The sequence below is a fragment of the Panthera onca genome, chromosome A1 (assembly GCF_046562875.1).
Source record: "Panthera onca isolate mPanOnc1 chromosome A1, mPanOnc1 haplotype 2, whole genome shotgun sequence".
NCBI lineage: Eukaryota > Metazoa > Chordata > Mammalia > Carnivora > Felidae > Panthera > Panthera onca.
This window is the reverse complement of record NC_138339.1, coordinates 77,906,959-77,922,554: the sequence shown is the minus strand read 5'-3', so window position 1 is coordinate 77,922,554 and position 15,596 is coordinate 77,906,959.

Here is a 15,596-nt window from a genome sequence, read left to right as displayed (position 1 = left end):
TTTGCAGAATACATAATGTTTGATTTCAGTTCTTTAAAGTTTAGTGACATTTGGTCTATGGTCCAGAATATATCTTGTTATGTGTTCTACAAGCAATTGAATAGAATTTACTCTTTTTTGTTGGTTGGAATGTTCTACAAACATCCATTAGTTTCTTTTATTCTTTTTCAATTTTTTATTTAAATTCTAGTTAGTTAACATATAGTATAATATTGGTTTTGGGAGTAGAATTTAGTGATTTATCACTTGAATATAACACCTAAACATCCATTAGATCTTGTTGGTTTGATGGTGTTAATGAGTCGTATACCTAGTTGGTTTTCTTTTTTTTTCCTTTTTTTTAAGTTTATTTATTTTGAGGGTAGGGGGAAGAGACAGAGGGAGAGAGAGGGAATTCCAAGCAGGCTCCAACTGTCAGCACATGGCCTGACATGGTGCTCAAATTCACAAACTGCGAGATCATGACCTGAGCCAAAATTGAGAGTCGAATGCTTAACCGACTGAGCCAGGTGCCCCTCCTGGTTGATTTTGTATCTAATTATCCTATGACTTACTGTGAAAAGGGTGGTTAAGCCTCCAAATGTACTTGTGGATTTGTCTATTTTTTTTTCAATTCTATCATTTCTCCTTTACACAGTTTGCATCTCTGTTGTTCAAAGCTCATACAGTTAGATTGCTATGTCTTCTTGGTGCATTATCATGTCCCACTCTGGCTCTGGTTATTTTCTTTGCTATGAAGTCTACTTTGATAATTATAGAGCCACTTCTGCTCTATTGTGTTGTTTCTCATTTATGAGGCCCCCAGCCAGACTAAACAAGTTTTAGGTTTATTTTACATGTAATACCCAGGGAGTTTACTTGTACTTAGCAAGACATATAGGGGAGATTTGGGGAAAAAATCATTTGGATGTATTTTGATTATTGAACAATTTTATTCTTGAAAATACTTTGTAATAATTGCAAATCTCTACAACCTTCAAACAGAAAAACTGAGACAAAATATGTCAACTTGTATAAAAATTTCCAAAGGATGAAGGTCAGTAGCTTTTTAACTCGTTGTTAAATGTTAAATTAACTTCCTTCAAATTAGATTATAAGGCCTGTAATTTAGTTTCAAGAAAAAGTACTAACTGGATTTTGACAAAAAAGTTTGCAAAACTGAAGTATGAAATTAAAAAATGAGGACTGTGATTAAGTATGCACAACCTAGGGTACATTTCTTTCATTTGGATTTTTAATTTTTGTAAAGTATTTTTTTTATTTTTGACAGCCATTAAAATCAGATTATAAATTTTTTTGCCATAATTAAACTAAATAAATTCAAGAAAATTTTATTTCATTTATGGCTTAATAATTTTAATTCCTAATTTTATATATGATTTACAATGTCCATTTTATATAGTGAAAGATACATATAATTTATATAGTGATATGGTGTTGGATATAAGTAATTGATATGTGTGTTTATGTATATGTGTGTGTATATGCTGAATTTAATGATAGTAATACATGAGTAAAAATTTTGGAGACCACTCTGTTGTAGATTGCACAATTGCTGACTGTTGTCCCAAGTGCCACAGCTCGTGTACTGAAACAGTATGATAAACATATATGCCCTAGCAGGGATGCTTGGTATCAGTTTATATCTGGCTAGTAAAAAATATATATATACTCAACTAAATAGCCAACGCACCTTGAAATATGTATGTGTGTTTGCTTTACAATCCCAGAGGTAAGATGTGTTTAGAAGTTGATAATGCTGTATCATTTTTCAAATACCCACATAAAGCATTTGATAGTGTGTCAAGACTTGGAAAGAAACTAAAGGAAAAAAAAGGAATTTTATTATTTGGCCAATTTCTGAATTATGTTTCATCTTTTAATAACATGAAAGGATAATGCACTCAAATCTAATTCTAATAAATGCTACGTTAACATTCTAGTCTGAACAACATCCAATTACTGTTAAACTTATAAAACACTTCATAAAAATAAAATTTCAACTATGTTTTCTAAATCTCAAATCTGTTTGGGGTTCCTGGGTGGCATCCTACTTCGGCTCAGGTCATGATCTCGTAATTCACGAGTTTGAGCCCCATGTTGGGCTCTGTGCTGACAGCTCAGAGCCTGGAGCCTGCTTAGGATTCTGTCTCTCTCTCTCTCTCTCTCTCTCTCTCTCTCAAAAATAAATAAAACATTTAAATCTCAAATTTGTTTGTTGCTATCATCCCAAACTGTTTTTAACACATCACCATGGCAGCTAAATATTAGGCCAAAACCAGATTACGTCATAGTAATCAGAAGATATACACTGCTCACATATCTTCAATGTATTATGAGGAAAGGAGATTCTAGTATTAAACATTGATATTGTGCATTATTTTTGGCGCCATGCATAGTTATCACAATGCACGAAGAAAAAATTAAGTGTATATATGTTAGAGATTTTTGCGCTCTTTTTATAGGTCTGGAAAAAATGAGTATAGGATCAACTTCCACGATAAGGCATTTATGGAAAGAACATTATGGGGCCATGGAATATGGCTAATAATTTTATTTAGTAGTCTCCACTACTTGTAAGTTTTTCTTTGTGGCAGTATAATAAATTTTATTTATTTACTGTCACACATAGCTGTGACAAGTGCTACATATATACATTACTTTTACAAGAGTATTCCCCAGGGGCTCCTGGGTGGCTCAGTCTGTTAAGTGTCAGACTCTTGGTTTCAGCTGAGGTCATGATCTCACGGTTTGCAAGATCTAGCCTCCCATCTGTCTCTGTGCTGGCAGTGCGGAGCCTGGTAAGGATTCTCTCTTTTTCTCTCTTCCCCTCTCCTGCTTGCTCTCTCTCTATCTCTCAAAATAAATCAATAAAAATTTTTAAAAATAAAAATAAATGTTTAAGAAAAATAAGAATATTCCCCAAATAATCTAAGAGCTTGACCCACGTATTTATTATTGCTTAAAAGTTTATTCTGTAACATAGGCTTTAGTCATTACATAAAAAGGAATCCTACAGGATAATATTTAATTATGCCTAACAAATTTCTTTATAAAGAATATGTTCTTGGGGCTCCTGGATGGCTCAGTCACTTAAGCATCCAACTCTCGATTTTGACTCTGTTCATGATCTCACATTTCATGAGATCAAGCCCCAGGTCTGGCTCTATGCTGACAGCACAGAACCTGCTTAGCATTCTCTCTTCCCCTCTCTCTGACCCTCCCCTGCTCACATGCTCTTTCTCTGTGTGTTTCTGTCTTAAAATAAATAAAAAAGAGAGAGATAAGAGGTACTCATTAAATATTAGCTCAATAAAATGATGTGATGGATTAGAAGTGATGGGCAGAGAAACCATATAGCCTGGTATTTACCTCTCTTTATCACACATTGGATAAATGAACATACTCACCCTATATCAGGATGGCTCTGTATTTCACTAAGACAGAAAATGGTAAAATGAAGTTGTATTCTAATTAGACAAAAGTCTGAAGGGAGGTTATATGCTGTGTGGGTTCTGTTCCTAAATGTGCCATTCTAAGCTCAACTCTATGTTAGGAGTCCTCTCAGCGGCTATTTTCTTAATTGTAAAACAATGATTTCCTGCAGGAGGAAACAGACAGTGGAATTCAACAACATGAACAAAAATCCCTTTCAAAGAGTTAAAATGACTAGTTGTTGGAAGATGCCCATATAATATGTTTTTTAAAAAAGTGTATTCTTTGAGATTTTAATTTATTGCAGAGAGTTCAATAAAATATTAACAATTGCTAATATGGTAAAATAAGAAAGTGATTGTGTCTCCTATCCCTTTCTCCCTTCCCCCTTGCCCCTTATTTCCAAACTGTGGGTTCAACTTGAGAATAACTATGAGTATGTTAGTTTTTTTATTCTATTTATAACACATGGGACATCAGCCCAGGTTTGCAAACTAATGGCCCATAAGTAGCCTTATGAGTTCTACTCAGTATTAGAAAAATCGAGAAAGTTCACAGATAATGTGGATTTCAAATTCTTTCAGTAATCAAAATTGAATGGAGCAGAAGTTGGCACTCTCCTTTAAATAAATAATTAACTCTTTAAATTGCTATGGTCACCCACATGCACTCCTCTTTCCCCAAGTTCTCTAACACCTGGCCATTTCACTTGCATTACCATTACTTGCCAATATTATGGGAGCATTTGAAAGTGAAAGTCTTTATATAACCAGGTTAGCCCATTGGTCACCGAGAGTCTATTTAGAAAGGAAGGCACAGAGTTTTCTATATCCATGACAGCCATTTTGAAGAATAAAGATTGTAGTATTATACTGTTATGAGAAGGGCTTAACCCTAAAAATAGTTGTTAGTACTTGGCACTACGTTTTATTTTTATAAAATAGAACAGTGACAATATTTAGTCTGAGGGGAAATTTAAATGTATATTGCCTTGTGAAATCAATAATGGGTAGAAAAATATTTCTCAGGCTTAGCATTTGCCAAGAAGTGGCTAGTATTATATTTTGTGTTGTAAATGTACATGTAAATAGAATATGTTTTAAAGTACAAAATGAAGGACATTTTAACATCAAGAGCTATAGAAATCTTTTGACAATTCTACCACAGATAGTTTACAACATTCTGAATTTGTTTAAAGATTAAGGAAATGAATACTTACAGAATTTTCAAATGAGCCACAAGACACCTAAATAGACATATCGTATGTGAATGATCAATGTATATCTCTGGATCTAAATATGATTAGCATATTTTTTTCAAATTTTTAGTATAAATATGATTCATCTCCTTTTTTAATTTTAAACTTGTGTGCTAGATATATTTTTTTAAAAACAACATAAATCTTTCTGTAATTCTATTTCTATATATCTTATCAAAACCAGAATTCTAATTTTAATATCTCCAATTAAATCAATTTAAAAAGCTCCTACAAATGTTTGACATTATTGTGGTAAAATGCCACCAGAATAATCCAAAGATCCAGTTATTTGATTTCATTATCTGATAACTGTGAATTCAGAAGGAGCTATAAATTTACAGCAATTCTTTGGAACATTCAAGACAGAAATTTATTTATGAATCAAACTGAGTGTTGATATATTTCATGATGTGCAGATTATTAATACAAATTATTTTGTCCCGTAACCACACAGATTATTATCATTTGGGGAATTTACTACCTTTATCCTTCAAAATATATATAACTTTTAGGGTGCATTATTATAAGCTAAGAGTTGCTTGCATCAATACTATACTATCTAAGATAACTATCTTATAAATTTACAATTTAAGTGAGCTAAAAATGTTACGATTTCTGCTATGCTTGTTCCTTAAGATGAATGATCATTGGTGCTGCAAATCTATCTATTCTAAATCTGTAATTAATATAATAAATAAGTAAATATATGATTATGGAGTTATACATATTATCTATAAAACCTTTTGGCCAAAACACAGTAAGACATTACTATATGCATTTTTTATATAACATTTTGGTTACAAAGTGAAATTATCCAGTCCATTTGAGCTCTTCATGTAAATGTATCATATACCTCCATAGCTAGTATAGTATACTGAACTAATTATGAATTATCATCATCATATGGCAAAATATGGATATAATACCAATGCCATCTTTCAAAAGCTCTGTTTTTTCAGACTCATTATAATGTCTATCTTAGCATCAATTTAACAATCATGTGGTCAACAGTTTTATTGGAAAGATTGGGGAAATAATATGTTTAAATTTCTAGCACAGTGACTGACATAGTTAAACTTAAGAAAAACTCTGCCTTCAATGTTATTTTGTTTTCTTTTCCCATATTATGCAAATAATTGTTTTCTTTCTTTACTTTGTCTACACAGATGCTATTACCCACCAGTTTTTAGAGCTAATCAAGTCTCTCTTTAAATAAATAATAAATTTTCATTATTAAAGCTTCATAAAACAAAATGAAATGTTTCAGGTTTATGTCATATAATTTTCATGTTTCTTAAAGCTAAAATAATGCAGGTTTAGCAAAATGATAAAAGTAAGCATTCTAATGTCAGACTACTTGGATTTAAATGCCAGCTCTAACACACTTTAGTTGTGACCTTGAGCTTCAAGCCGTCTCTAAGTCTAAATTTCTCTCTATGTAAAATGGAGATAATAACACTAACTGATTTATAGGGTTATTGTCAGGAATAAATGTGATAATCCACATAAAATTTATCAGCAAAGTTCCTGCAAAAGTGTATCCAATTAGAATAAAGATCAATTTCTATTTCATTACATTATGTGCCAGTCTTTTTGCCATTATATTATCAAAGTAAAGTCTCTGTCCTCAAGGAACTTATCATTTATAAGGGATACAGCTGAAGACACAAGCAAGAAAAATATACCTTTATGTGTACCATGATGGGGATAACCACAGGAAAAATAGAAGAGACATGTATTGTAGTCTTGGTGGTCAAGAAATAATATGTCTTGGCAAATATATGAAGAATGGAAAATCATGTATTTTTCTGCCCAGGAGCACCTCCTTTTCCTTTGGTGAAGTATCTGTCACCAAAAGTATCATTTACATTGGAATTTATGACCTAAATCATGATCTCTATGACTCTGATCCTGTGGTCACAGTTGGTAGCACCTGACCTAACCTGCTATGAATTTCTGCCCCCAAATTTTGTGATTTACCATCAAAAACAGTTTAAGAAATTATCCTTCTAGTGGTTGGCATTGTATGGAAATTACAATATACTATAATTAATATGATATAATATAATACAATTCATAATATAATATAATATAATATAATATAATATAATATAAGTATATAGCTGTTGACCATATTTCTTGCCAAGTTTTTCTTTTTTCTTTTTCCATATTTCCTGCCTAGTTAAGAAAGCTAGTCTGCAGAGCAGAGACAGTGGTGGTGAAAAAAAAAAAAAAAATGAAGGTAAATCTTCTTGGTGGTGTTTGATTCCTAGCTTCCATGTGTTTCCTAAGACCTAAGTGTTTTCATGCCTTCTTCATGTCTTAGCTTCATTATTATTCCTTAATTTCTCTTTTCTAATAACTTCCCCCTTTTCCCTCAACCAAAAAAAAAAAAATAATAAAACAAATTGTTTTATTTTTTTGGCAACCCAAATTCAGAGTTTCTGCCAAGAACTATAGGCAAAGATGTGCTTTGCAGGTTCACAAATGTCAAAGTAGTGTAGTCTCTAATCCTAATTTAACATTTGAGGTCTGATTCTAATAATCACCTAATACTTCTTTCTGGGAAGAAGACGTATGTCTCCATTTTTAGCTAAAAGTTTTGACTTTGGTTCTTCCCCACCAACTAGTTTCTTACTTATCTGTGATGCTCTAGGAAAATTCATTCCTGCTTTGGTCAAGTTCCTATTAGTTAAGTCTAATCACAATTCCAGTCCTCTAACTACCTCATTTCCCTATTTACAATTCCAGGATAGCTACACCAGGTTTAATGTGAAATCCTTTCTGATAATTGTTTCTGTGACACAGTGGACCTTGCACATATTCACTGGTTCTTGATCTGAAAGTGTCTGCATAATTTTTCGTCAGTCTTTCAGGCGGTGATATTATACTTTCGATATGCCACACTCTTCACCACCACTCACACCCACACAGTGATTTCTCTCGATAATAGCTCAAAATTCCGGGTAAAGACGCTTACATAAGTACTGAGACACATGAAAACTAGGCAGGTAAATAAATCACTGTTTCAAAAAAAAAATCATCATGAACATGAAATGCAAATCTAAAATGATGATATTTTCATCTCGCCCTTCAGTGGATTTCTGTTATTCCTAAAATAGAGACCAAAATCATTGATTTGCCCTACATGTCTTAGTAAGATAATATGGACCATGACCTGTTTCTAGCTTCATCTCCTGACCATCCCATTCATGTTAGCCCTTATGCACTATCTAAAATCTATCATTTTCCCCAGTTTTTGGGCCTTCACATCTGCTGTTTCCACTGGTGAAAATATTCTTCTCCAGCACTCTTTACTTAGTAAACTTATTTAATTCTCAGCTCAAACTTTACTTACACAGAGAAGACTTCAATAACACAAAGTTTTAAGTTCTATCTATTATGTTTTAATAGATATACTCTACATTTTTCCTTCAAAGCATAAGTTGGTAGTTACATGATTTTGTGATTCTGTAACATACACATATATGCAACACACACACACACACACACACACACACACACACACACATCTTCCTTTCTAGATTAATCCTAAGACAGCATAGATCATGTTTGCTTGACCATGCTTGTATCCCAGAACCTAGACCTAAGACAATGCCTGGCAAAAGAAAAAGCAATAAGACATAGCTGCTAAGATTGTGAATTTAGGAGCAAGATGTATGGAGTTCAAATATAAGTGCTGACTCCTCCTTGGGCGACTTTAGGCAAGTTGCTTAATTTCTCTGTGCCTCAGTTCTCTTATCTCTGAACTGGAGATCAATAGTAGCACCTACCTTGTAACTTATAACAATTAAGTATACGATAGAGCTTTAGAATGGCTGTACTAGTCACTCCTCAGTTCATCAAAGGTAATGATCCAAATGGATTAGAAATGTAAGTCCTCAGAAGATGAAAACCTTCATCTTTCTGAATCCAAACAGTCTTATCTAAAACCATCACTTGCCCAGATTGTCCCAAGAGAGTCTTGTGAAAAAAGAGCTGGTCCCGGAAGGAAGGAATTTAGCTGCTCACTGTAGAGTTTGAGCCCAGAATGGAGTAGTCAATAGCAACCGGAGCCTCTTTCTAGGAAGCCAGGACTTCCACTTACCTGGGTCTTTTTCACAAAGTCTTAGGGGATAAGAAAAGAATTGCAGTAGATAAGAGCATAGAGTTTACAGTCAGACAGATCTGCAATTATGGAACATTTTGTTCACAAATATTTGGTTCCCCTTGCTGACAGAGTTATATACCTCCAACCCTATGCTAGTGAACTGAGATGTGGCTTTGGGATTTATTTTGGCCAATAATGTATAAGAGAAAATAATGTGTATCACTTCTGGGAAGAAGCTTAAGAGACAACATTGTGTCCATCACATTTTATTTTCTTCTGTCACTATGACCTAAACACTACAGCTGTGGCCATTCCAGAGAAGGAAGACAATGTACACTGTGTATATATATCATATATATATATATATATATATATATATATATGATACATATCATATATATTGTGTATATATATATCATATATATATTGTGTGTATATATATATACATGCCTTTGAAATTGTAAAATGTTCATGTAGTACTTTCTACAGCCTAGCACATGCTAATACATGTGAAATTTAATTCCTGCTTCACTGAATGCTAATTCTGGGATCATGAGCAAGTTACTTAAACTTCTTGACTTATAATTTTCATATTTGGATATAAGAGTAAAGTCTGGGATAAATATATTTGGTGGTGCTATTAATATTTTTCTGCCTACCATCATTCCTTCCTATATAAAGGAAAGGCTAAAAACCTAAAAATAATTTTTCTTCCTTGAAGCTAAAATTCTGAATGAAAAAAAAATGACTTTCTATAAATTAAGTACTCTCCTCTGAGATTTAAAAGGATAAATGTGGCAGAGACTATCTTCCAGCTACTTTAGCTATATTCTGTTGGCAAGTAAAGATGTGGAGATGTCTTCATTAAGTCTCTGGATTTGAGGATGTTGAAGGTAGCTGTGGCAGAGTAGTAACTCTGTGGTGGTCAGGTTCTGCTATAGGCTTGGTATCATTCCTAGACGCCATCCTGGAGTCCACATCTCAACCTCCACTATGTTTTGAAAACAGAATTCCTTTTGCTTAACTCTTTTTTACTTCAAATATCTAAGGTGGTTCTGGTTTCTGTCCAAAGTCCTGGCTGATTCTGGTTTTGGCTATTGTGAACATCAAAGTATATATAGAACATGTAAAACATTCTTCTTCCAGTCCTCAGAATGTAATTAGCTCAACAAATATTAGATGCTATTATTTTTATTGAAAGACTTTTACTTAGATGTTCAAACACAGAAAGTGATATTGCCCCTGGGTTCTTTCTGTGATCCATGCATTTGATAGTATTCTAGGTGATGAGGATAAACAAGCAATAAATGAGGCCAGATGGCTGCCCATACTTTTTTTTGAAACTTCATGGGTAAAAATAATTTCTCCAGCATCAGCTGACAGTCAAACTCCTGAAAAATTTTACTTGTCCTACATACTCATATTGACTATCCAATATCTCCCTTTGGGGTTTCATAATTTCAGTTCAGCTGCTAGGCTCACACACCTTCCCATAAAACACCCAAAATCACTGCTAAATGTAGTAAACTTGCTTTATATGAGGCTAGTATCAGTTTCCCTAGCACTCCCTGTCACATGGATAACTGCAACAAATGTGAAGAATAGGAAAAGGAATACCTTCAAAGCCAAATGATTTCCCACTAAACTGTTAAATCACGTAAACGGCCAACTTGGCACCATTAAATTTACTCATGATGGTACTTCCCAATTAGAAAATGTGTTTACATGTTGGTGAGAGACATACTTAGGATTTAATTGGAATTGATGATAGCACAGTAGTTGGTAAATTTAATGATGCCAACTGGTCATTTAGGTGGCTCTGTCATTAGTTATATAGGCTGATAAAATCCTTATTTAAAAGGAGTATATTGCATCATTAATTATGGAGCAGAGCTTCTCATTTCATGTGGCTAGATGTGAAACATATTGAAGAAACTCAGGGATCCGTTACACCAAATGTCAACTTTGAGTATACTGGCACAGAGATTCAAATGTACTATCACATATATAGTAGATATTAAAATAATAGTAATTATTCAAAATCGGAGTGATTACCTGATGTTTTTGGAAATATAAAATAAATATACTGTAAGTTAGAAATAGTAGAAATATTCATAATTACTGGAAGGTAGTTTACATATAAATTACCTAATTATATTAGGGTACAAGTTCCCAATTATCATGATTGTAACTTTCTTTACTATTAAAGTTAATAACCCCAATGGTAGGCATTTGGTTACAGCATAGTATAAATAACTGAGTGTGCATAATGTTGAATATTTCAGAAAGCACTTCCATGTGTTTCACATCATTTAATTATTATAAAACCTCTGAAATAATACTGATAAGGAAGATTTCTCTCAATTACAGTGACTTTCCCAAATCAAAGATAATGCAGTACCAACTCTATGAACTACATGAACTAACTAACAATGGTCTGGTTTGACATCCTTAGCTCTGAGTTATTTTTTTTTAACAGTGCTGACGCGTGGTAAATATTTCTTGGTAAATAAGTATTAGCCATAGTAGTAGTGGTGGTTTTGGTGGTGGTGGTAATAGTTTCAACAGTAGTATTAACAGTAGTAGTAGCATTAATAGTAGCAGTAGTATTAATGGTAGTAGTAATAAACACTAGGTCGTAGTGGTACTGTTTCACCTGTGCCACTCTCCCCCATACCTAATGTGAGAATATATCTACAACAGAAGGGTAATTTAAAAGCATTTTTTGATACATATTAAATTTTCCAGGCAACAGAAATAATTGGCTACTTACTTCTTTTCAGATACACCATTCTTAGCTTTATAAAAACATTATCTATTTCAAAAGAGAACAGGTAATTTACACATATGACACTGTTGAATCAAAGATGGCCTAATATTAAAGTGATATGCTAGAAGAAGGATCCAAATTCGATATACAATGATCTTTTCAGGGTTCATGAATGTCTTTATGTGGTAAATTAAAAAGAAAAAAAATAGCAATCATGATGAACATGCATCAACATGAGTTGACGTGAGAGAAAAATGAGTGAGCATGATAAATGAAATCATTCCTTATTAAAATTTTCAGTAATTATATATAAAAGCAATAGCATATTGGACTGGAAGTATGGTTTGTATTCTAGCAAATTAATACCACATGGTTGCAGATGTTTTTTGAACTGCACAACAGTTTTCTTGGATCTTTTTCAAAATAAGAAAGTATCCAAGTCATCAAATGTAACACCCTGACCAAAGGAAATTAAAATACTCTCAAAAAGGAAGCTCACATTTTACATGTTTGCTTCATTCTTCTTAAACATTAGCTCTTCCTGCTTCTTCTTGCAGATGAAGTGTCATCCAACAGATCCTAACTTTATTTCAGGTGAGCTTAATTATTCTGGGCAAATGAAATGCAATCTTTCTATCCCAATTTCCACTTCCTAAGAGAGTATTAATAGCCTCTGTTGATTACAGTGTCTATTCCTGATCAAGTCCCAAATTCCAGTTCCTAAGAGAATATTAATAGCCTCCATGGATTCCAGTGTCTATACCTGAGAAAGGACTGCATATTATGAACTCGGCAAGTATCTTATATCTGTTATGGGTAACAAAGTAGTTCTCATAGAAATAGGCACATTATTCTGCAGCTGACTAATATCAGGTAATTTTGAAAAAAATTGAATTTCTTTTTTTTTTTTTTTTTTTATTTTTTAATATATGAAATTTACTGTCAAATTGGTTTCCATACAACACCCAGTGCTCATCCCAAAAAGTGCCCTCCTCAATACCCATCACCCACTCTGCCCTCCCTCCCACCCTGCCCTCCCTCCCACCCCCCATCAACCCTCAGTTTGTTCTCAGTTTTTAACAGTCTCTAATGCTTTGGCTCTCTCCCACTCTAACCTCTTTTTTTTTTTTTTTTTCCTTCCCCTCCCCCATGGGTTTCTGTTATGTTTCTCAGGATCCACATAAGAGTGAAACCATATGGTATCTGTCTTTCTCTGTATGGCTTATTTCACTTAGCATCACACTCTCCAGTTCCATCCATGTTGCTACAAAAGGCCATATTTCATTTTTTCTCATTGCCACGTAGTATTCCATTGTGTATATAAACCACAATTTCTTTATCCATTCATCAGTTGATGGACATTTAGGCTCTTTCCATAATTTGGCTATTGTTGAGAGTGCCGCTATAAACATTGGGGTACAGGTGCCCCTATGCATCAGTACTCCTGTATCCCTTGGATAAATTCCTAGCAGTGCTATTGCTGGGTCATAGGGTAGGTCTATTTTTAATTTTCTGAGGAACCTCCACACTGCTTTCCAGAGCGGCTGCACCAATTTGCATTCCCACCAACAGTGCAAGAGGGTTCCTGTTTCTCCACATCCTCTCCAGCATCTATAGTCTCCTGATTTCTTCATTTTGGCCACTCTGACTGGCGTGAGGTGGTATCTGAGTGTGGTTTTGATTTGTATTTCCCTGATAAGGAGCGACGTTGAACATCTTTTCATGTGCCTGTTGGCCATACGGATGTCTTCTTTAGAGAAGTGTCTATTCATGTTTTCTGCCCATTTCTTCACTGGGTTATTTGTTTTTCGGGTGTGGAGTTTGATGAGCTCTTTATAGATTTTGGATACTAGCCCTTTGTCCGATGTGTCATTTGCAAATATCTTTTCCCATTCCGTTGGTTGCCTTTTAGTTTTGTTGGTTGTTTCCTTTGCTGTGCAGAAGCTTTTTATCTTCATAAGGTCCCAGTAATTCACTTTTGCTTTTAATTCCCTTGCTGAAAAAAATTGAATTTCAATTTCTTCTATGAAATGATGATTACAATACGTTGTTTAAAGGGAATACAGTAAAACCTTCATTTGCGAGCATAATTCATTCCAGAAACATGCTTGCAATCCAAAGAACTTGTATAGCAAAGAAAATTTCCCCATAAGAAATAGTGGAAACTCAGATGATACATTCCACAACCCAAAAATATTCATAGAAAAATGATTCCAACACTGTAATATAATAAAAATAATAAATAAAATACAAAACATAAAGAAAAATGAACAAATTAACCTGTACTTATCTTTGAATACCATGGCCGGTCTGAGGGAGACAAGAGAGAGGAGAGTTATTGTGCAGGATAGCTTTCACGATTACTAACAAAATCACTGTTACCTGTTGGCTCAATGGAATCTTTTCCTTTAACAAGGAACATATCCAATGACACTTGCTTTTGCCTCCTTTTCAGGATGTTGCAGATATGTGACATTGCATTATCGTTAAACAGATTCAACACTCGGACTACTACAGCCTTATTTAAGTGATGCCTTTCTACAAAATTTTTCAGTTTCCCACATTTTATACATCTCCCTAATCTCATTTGAAGTGAGGGATTCCTCTGCCTTTTTCTCCTCCTCCTCTGCAGACAAGATCTCCTCCATAACCTCTTGCTTTTGCTCACAATGCAACAGTTGGATGCAACAGTCAGGTGCCAGTTGTGGGCACCTAACATTCTGAAAAATTATTGATTTCTGCCAAACACCATGGGCTGAGACCAAGCCTCTGAGCATGGGAGATGATCACCCACAATCCTGCAGTGAGAAAGGGAGATAACGATTGGCTCAGTGTGATCATGTGACATTCAGTGTCACATACTACTAATATTGCAAGACTTTGTTTGCTTATCAAGTTAAAATTTATTAGAAATGTTTGCTCATCTTGCAGAACACTCGCAGAACAAGTTACTCGCAATCCAAGGTTTTACTGTATTTCAAACAATTGTTATCATGTGTAAAAATAACATGCCTCACATAGGGTATGGTGTACGGGAGGTGCTCAATAAATGTCAGTTGTTTGGATGGTGGTGGTGGTATTATTGGGAAGAGATCATATGGCATTCATCTGTGTATTCCTCCCAAGGATTTACCACGATATCTCTCAATATAGTTGGTTCTTCTTTCTTTCTGCTCAGATATTATTTAGTTGTTTAATTGGTATTATTTAACTATCATCTAACAGGATCTTTCATTTGGGTCTTTTAAAACTGTTTTTTGTTGTGTTTTGAGTATAGTTGACACAAAACTAATGGCACACATTGGTTTCTGGTGTACAACATAATCTTTCAAATTCTTTATATGTTATGCTATTACCAACACAAGTGTAGCTATCATCTGTCATCATACGATACTCTTACAATATCACTGACCATATCCCTATGCTGTGCCCTTTATTCCTGTGACTTATTCATTCCATAAATGGAATCTTGTATCTCCCAGTCCCCTTAATCCTTTTTACCCATCCACCATCCTTTTCTTTCTAGCCAACTGTCAGTTTATTCTCTGTATTTATAGGTCTGATTCTACTTTTTATTCATTTGTTTGTTTACTTGTTTTGTGTTTTACATTCCACATATGAGTGAAATCATATCGCACTTACCTTTCTCAGTCTGCCTTATTTCACTTAACATAATACCCTCTACATCCATCCATGTTTTTGCAAATGGCAAAAATCTCATCCCTTTTGTGGTTGTGTAATCTTCCTGTGTGTGTGTGTGTGTGTGTGTGTGTGTGTGTGTGTAGGTACACTACACCTTTTGTATCCCTTGGTCTCCTGATGGACACTTAGGTTGCTTCTGCAACTTGGCTACTGTAAATAATGTTGCAGTAAACATAAGGGTGCATACAGTTGGTTTTTAATTTTTTTTCCACATTTATTCATTTTTTTAAAATTTATTTTTGAGACAGAGAGACAGAGCATGAACAGGGGAGGGGCAGAGAGAGAGGGAGACACAGAATCGGAAACAGGCTCCAGGCTCT